A 6,000-nucleotide genomic window follows, 5' to 3' on the forward strand; every position below is an offset into this window, starting at 1 on the left:
CGCGCCGCACCGTTGGCCAATAGATGCCGTCTTCCTTCGTTTCAGAGGCCGACGTGTAGAGAGCGTCGGCATCTCCACCTGGTACTAGGACCACATCCACTGCCCAAAATGTGGCCCTCCGACACCCGACATGATGGTCTCGCAGGAGAAGGATAGCGCGTCCCACGCTGTGTGTCTGCTGAGGGCAGCAGCGACAACAGCTAACAGCGAGGCTCTGTCGACGCCTTCTGGGCGCCGAGATGAGCTCGGCGCGAGGCTCCACACTCGGTGTTGTCTTGATCAACGCACTAATGGCACGCAGTCGTCATCTCCCTACGTGCGACTTGGTAAAGGTAATGGCCAAAGGTCCCGTGCCCAGTCAGCACCTGCGTGAGGCGGTACGTTAGAACGTCGTACCGCGCCTGCATCGCGACGAGTCGGGCTTCTCTTCTCCATAGCTGACGTAGTCTCGGCAGTGATTCGTCTCCCCGGCACCGCAGCGCAGCACGCGCGGCTTTGTGACCGACGGTCCGATAAGCGCGGGCGATCCTATCGGCGACAGCGCGCTGTAAGCCGAGCAGGACTGCCCGGTTTTTGGCCGTCAGTGCGTCAGACAAATTGGGTACGTCTTGTAGCGCCATCGATCGAATGACCGAGGCATATAGGCGACGACACTCGATTTCAGGCCTCCCTATGTTCGGCAAGAGTCTTCCGAGAGAAGCTGCGGCGGACCGAAGTCTCGGTACCAGCCGTTTGAAGTGCTCTTGGAAGCTCTACCGAATTACGAAAGAACGAATATAAACTACTCAAAACAAAATAGGGCCCACAATAATTAGTTTTATTTTTTTTGTTTGAGAATTCCCCATTTGGCAAAGATTAGCAAAATGAAGTATTAAGATGTGAAGTAGACATGTTTACGAGTCATTATTAACGTTTTGAGCAACGATTTATGCGTTTTATTCAAGTGGATGCGCAGAAAAAGTGAAGTGCTTCAAAAAACACAAAGTTGCATTCATTTTGTCACTTATGTTCTCAGTGTGACTCTAAGTTTTGTGGTTAGACGTTGCCTTCTTGAACTGTTTTGTTTGGTTTCTGTTATAATTGTGGTTATTATGGCTAGTTCTCGACGTCACATGGACCTGGAAACAGCTGCAAGAGCAGTTGCACTGCTTCAGGAGGGAGAGTCCCAGAGATCAGTAGCAATACGCATCGGAGTGTCGCGAAGAGCTATCAGAAACGTGTGGGAGCGCTACCAGGAAACCGGGAGTGTAGCTAGGATACCTGGAACAGGAAGAACAAGAGCTACAACTGCACATGAAGACCGTTATATCCGGTTAACTGCACATCGGGAGCAAAGTGTAACCGCCCGGTCCTTACAAAGGCGCCTACGGCGATCGACAGGTACCCAAGTCAGTGACCAAACCATCCGAAATCGTCTCCACGAAGATGGTCAATGATCCAGAGTACGGGCAGTTCGACTCAAACTAGTCGAGCAGCACGTTTAAGGTTCACTAGGGAACATTCGGTTTGGACTATAGAGGATTGGAGCACGGTACTCTTTACAGACGAATGTAAGGTCAAGTTTTATAGTGACGACAAACGAATACGCGTGTGGAGAAAACAAGGCGAACGATTTACAGAACCCTGCATCCATGGAACAGATCGTTTTGGGGTTCCAAATGTTATGGTATGGGGAGGAATTAGCTTGAGGGGCAGAACAGAGCTTGTAATTCTTGAGGAGGGGTCCGTAACGGCCACCAGTTACGTTGAGGGAGTTATCCATCCTCACGTTATCCCATTTTCACAAAGAGTGGGTGCTGGGTTTGTGCTAATGCAAGATAATGCTCGTCCCCATACGGCTCGCATCACACAAAGAGCACTTTCTGAAGCCAACATTTCCGTTTTGCCATGGCCTGCAATGATCCCCGATCTCAATCCCATTGAACATCTATGGGATCAACTAAAGAGAAGCCTTAAGGAGAGTTATAGTCAATTGAATAGTCAACGGGAGCTCATAAACGCGCTAAAACTCTATTGGGAACGAATACCAGAGCTAAATGTTACCCACCTGATTGAAAGTGTACCAGATTGGCTCAGAGAGTGCATCCAGAGTAGAGGAGGTTACTACTCGTTACTAAGAAAAATATTGCTCTACGATTATTTGTGAAAAACCAATGTTAGGTTAAGTTCACAGTGCTCGTTATTTTGTTGCAATTTACCTAAAAAGTGAGTTTTGTGTGTATTTTTAAGGAAATCAACAATTTTGATTGTTGACTATGCTAAAACAGTTTCTTAATCCTTAGCCTAACCACATTTATCAATAAATAACAATTACTTAAATATGAATATTTTGTAATAACAGCCTAAAAATGTATTGGGCCCTATTTTGTTTTGAGTAGTTTAGTATACGAAACGCATTAGAACGACGAGCAAGTGATGTTACACGAAACATGAGTTTGGCAAAGTATTATGTGAAGATGACAAAATAAAAGAGCGATGGAAGGTCTTTTTTGAAAACTTATGAACGAAGAGAGAGATTGGAATCATACACGAGGCACAGGTAAATAGGGGATAGGTAAGAGAATCTAGCTTGGATGAAGTAATAACAGCAGTTGAAAGTATGGGAAGAGGTGATCCAGAAGAGAGTAAGATTACCCAAACCAGTTCGTGTTCATGCCAAGTCGAGGGAAAATGGTGGCCATCTTTGCACTCCGCTAACTGTGCTAGTAGTATAGACATGCTCACAGGAACTTGCAAATCGTATTCATTGACCTCTAGAAAGCTTATGATAGGGATCCTCGAGAAGTGTTATGGTGGGCTATAAAAGAGAATGTTGTGCCTGGGAATTATGTGAGGTTAATCCAAGCTATGTAATCCTGTACATATTGCCGATCGTCTGCTGGCAACTTCGACCAGTTCAGTGTGGCAGTGAGCTTGCATCAAGGGTCGGCCTTAAGGCTAGTTACTGATAAAAAAGATTTTCTATAATATTCCGTGAATAACTTCAAGTATCACTGTTTGTACACTGTTATTATGTAATTGTTTGTTGTTTCAAATAAAATAAAACAAAATCAAGAATGTGTGGTTTTACGAGACACACATACACGAGTAAGACATGAGTATGTAAGGGGAAGTTTGAAAGTGGCACCGGTTACAGGAAGACTACGTGGCAACCGGCTGTCATGGTATAATATATGGTATAATGTTATGCGGAGCAATAAGAATCATGTGATTAGGAAGGTGAGGAGTAGTGATGTGAATGGACATAGGAGAAAGGACGACCAAGGAAACGATGAATGGATTGTGTAAAAGGCGACATGGCTGCAAAGAGTGTTTCTTATGGGATGACGTCAAATAGAAAAATATGGAAGAAGAATTTTACGCCGACCCCAAATAATACTTGAAATAAGGGCATCGGAATGATGATGACTAGTCTAAATCCGAAATAGCAGAAACTAAAAAACGGGGTTGTAATAGACGATAAAGACTTACAGACAAATTTTTAGGTATATCGTTAACCCATCAATAGGACTAAGCGTCCTGGTGAGCTGGAGACGCAGCGGCGAAGGGAGATAATGCAAACCAAAGCTTAGTGCAGAGAAATTTAGTAAGTATGAGTATTAAGTTCACACATTAAGGTATATACTAAACAGAAAAACTTGGTGAGTCTTTATATATCAACACATATATGAACTAAATAAACGTCTGATATTTTTCAGTGGCTCGCGTTACTTCCCTTGGTGTGCTCCTCGATTAGACGATGGTTTTCGACACCGTTTCAACAGAACTTTTGCTTGGCTATCTGGAATCTACGTGGGTGTCGGGAAAACTCTACCACAGAATATAGGATAGTTCTACGGTTTTACTACTCACATGTTAAAGTGACGTTCTTTAATAGGAGACTGACCGACAGATTGACACTTTAGATTTTAATATTGTTTGACGTCCAATAGTGCCATATCATCATCATCGGCCTAGCCTTTTCCCAACTATGTCGGGGTCGGCTACCAGTCTAACCGGTTTCAGTGTTTTACAAGGAGCGACTGCCGTTCTGACCTCCTGACCTCTTGACCCCAGTTACCTGGGCAACACGATACTCCTTGGTTAGACTGGTTGTCAGACTTTTCAAGCTTCTGACTACCTTGTAACGACTGTCAAAGATGTAGGAATAACAGCCGGGACCCACAATTTAACGTGCCTTCCGAAACACGGAGGAACTCGCTATGACAAAGATGGTCACTATAAGCTGTGATCGATTCACTTATGCGGTTATAGCTTAGTCACGAGCCAAAAGTGCCATTATATACTGATCGTCTGAAATAAAGAATTTGATTTTTACTTTGACTTTGACTTTGATTCAGATTTGCTGTTCTGAAAAGCAGTATAACGGGTCTAACATTGTTTCGTGTCTGAAATTATAGATAGTGTATAGACACTAAGGAAATGATTCCAAATTGTTGTGATCTAGACACATAAGATGTGCTTTGACAATCTATTAACTGTATTCTAAGCCAATATTGGTAAGTTTGATAATATAATTTAATAGGTGGATGAGATGCTAGACGCTCTGATATCGAAAATTCGTTTAATTGTTTCTCATGGAAAAAGTTCTGCCTCTGCTGTTACCGTTGCTTTGTAGTAATAATTAAATTAAATAAGTACTTCAGTTATGTAAATGGGCTTATTCGGGTGGAATTACGGCCCATATCAACTCACGTTCTTCAACCTATGGACGCAGCGGTATTTCATATTTCGCAAACTTGCTCTTCATTGGCGTATGGCTAAAAAAGAGAGAAAAATCATTATTGCTTAATTTTAAAAGAAAACATTTAAAAAGCTATTTTAATTGTTTCTAAAATCAAACAGTGATGGCTCTTCAACTGTTTCGTCGTCTGCTTTGAGCCGACCATAAGGCCTCTAAGAGATAATCCAGTCCAATAAATTACACCTAGACCCATAATAAATGACGACACCTTCCAATTTAGAAGCCAGGGCTAAATCAAGGGTTCCTTCAATTTAATCTATTTATAATTTATAATATATTATTATTTAATCTTTATATAGATAATGTTTTTTTAATGATCATTGCTTTATTATTTTTTTAATCTGACGTCGCAAGTTAAGGTGTGAAAGAGGTAGCTGGTTTGTAACGGTTGTTAGGGCATCGCTGTCATCGTGCGTGCGATGCGGCGCCTTGAACGGCTGGCTGTGTCTGTCGACTTGACAAGTGTCAGATCCTTGTGATGAATGATTTTATTATTTAAAGGTGCTATAATTATAGAATCTACTTCTGACGTCCGAGGAGTGGCACCAGTGGTAGCAGGTGCCCGGTGACGGTGCGTGTTGAATTGCAATGCTTTGCCGCGGACCTGCTAAATGTGGGGGACGCTGTACGGCGGTTCAGGTTTAGTCAGTAAGAGTTTGACACTACTAACTTCCTTCCCCGAGGAGGTGGGTGTCCATGAGGATACCCCCGACTAATAAAAAAAAGTTCTCGGTGACGACGGCGGCTGCTGGTGAATGCTGCTTATACTCAGTGTTTGTGGACTCGTGTATAACTTATTTTTTCACCTATAAACAAGTTTAATCTAAATTTCATTCAGAGAAACACAACTCACAAATAGATTAATTTATTATAAATTGTTTATTAAGGGTCACACTATGCTCCTTAGTTCAGAAACGACCAGATCTTTGGAGAGCAAATAGCCAGGAAAAACCTTACTTTTCCCGACCGACCTCGACCGTGGTACCTACAGTTTATACACCACTAGCTGTTGCCTGCGACTCCGTCTGCGTCCTTCACCATCCACAACCATTCGCGTTTATAATTTTAGTAAGCTGATAGAAGTACATTAGGTCTATAGCAACGCTAGCTTTACCACCCCCTTTTAAAATCACATTATCCAAAAAACGCTGTGCACTATTTCAAAGCTGTAGTCTATTCGTACAAAGTTTTATTTTAACACTAGCTGACCCAGCAAACGTTGTTTTGCTTGTGTGAGTATTTTTAATGCAGAATTA

Source organism: Trichoplusia ni, chromosome 7 (assembly GCF_003590095.1).
Source record: "Trichoplusia ni isolate ovarian cell line Hi5 chromosome 7, tn1, whole genome shotgun sequence".
In the NCBI taxonomy this organism is placed as follows: domain Eukaryota; kingdom Metazoa; phylum Arthropoda; class Insecta; order Lepidoptera; family Noctuidae; genus Trichoplusia; species Trichoplusia ni.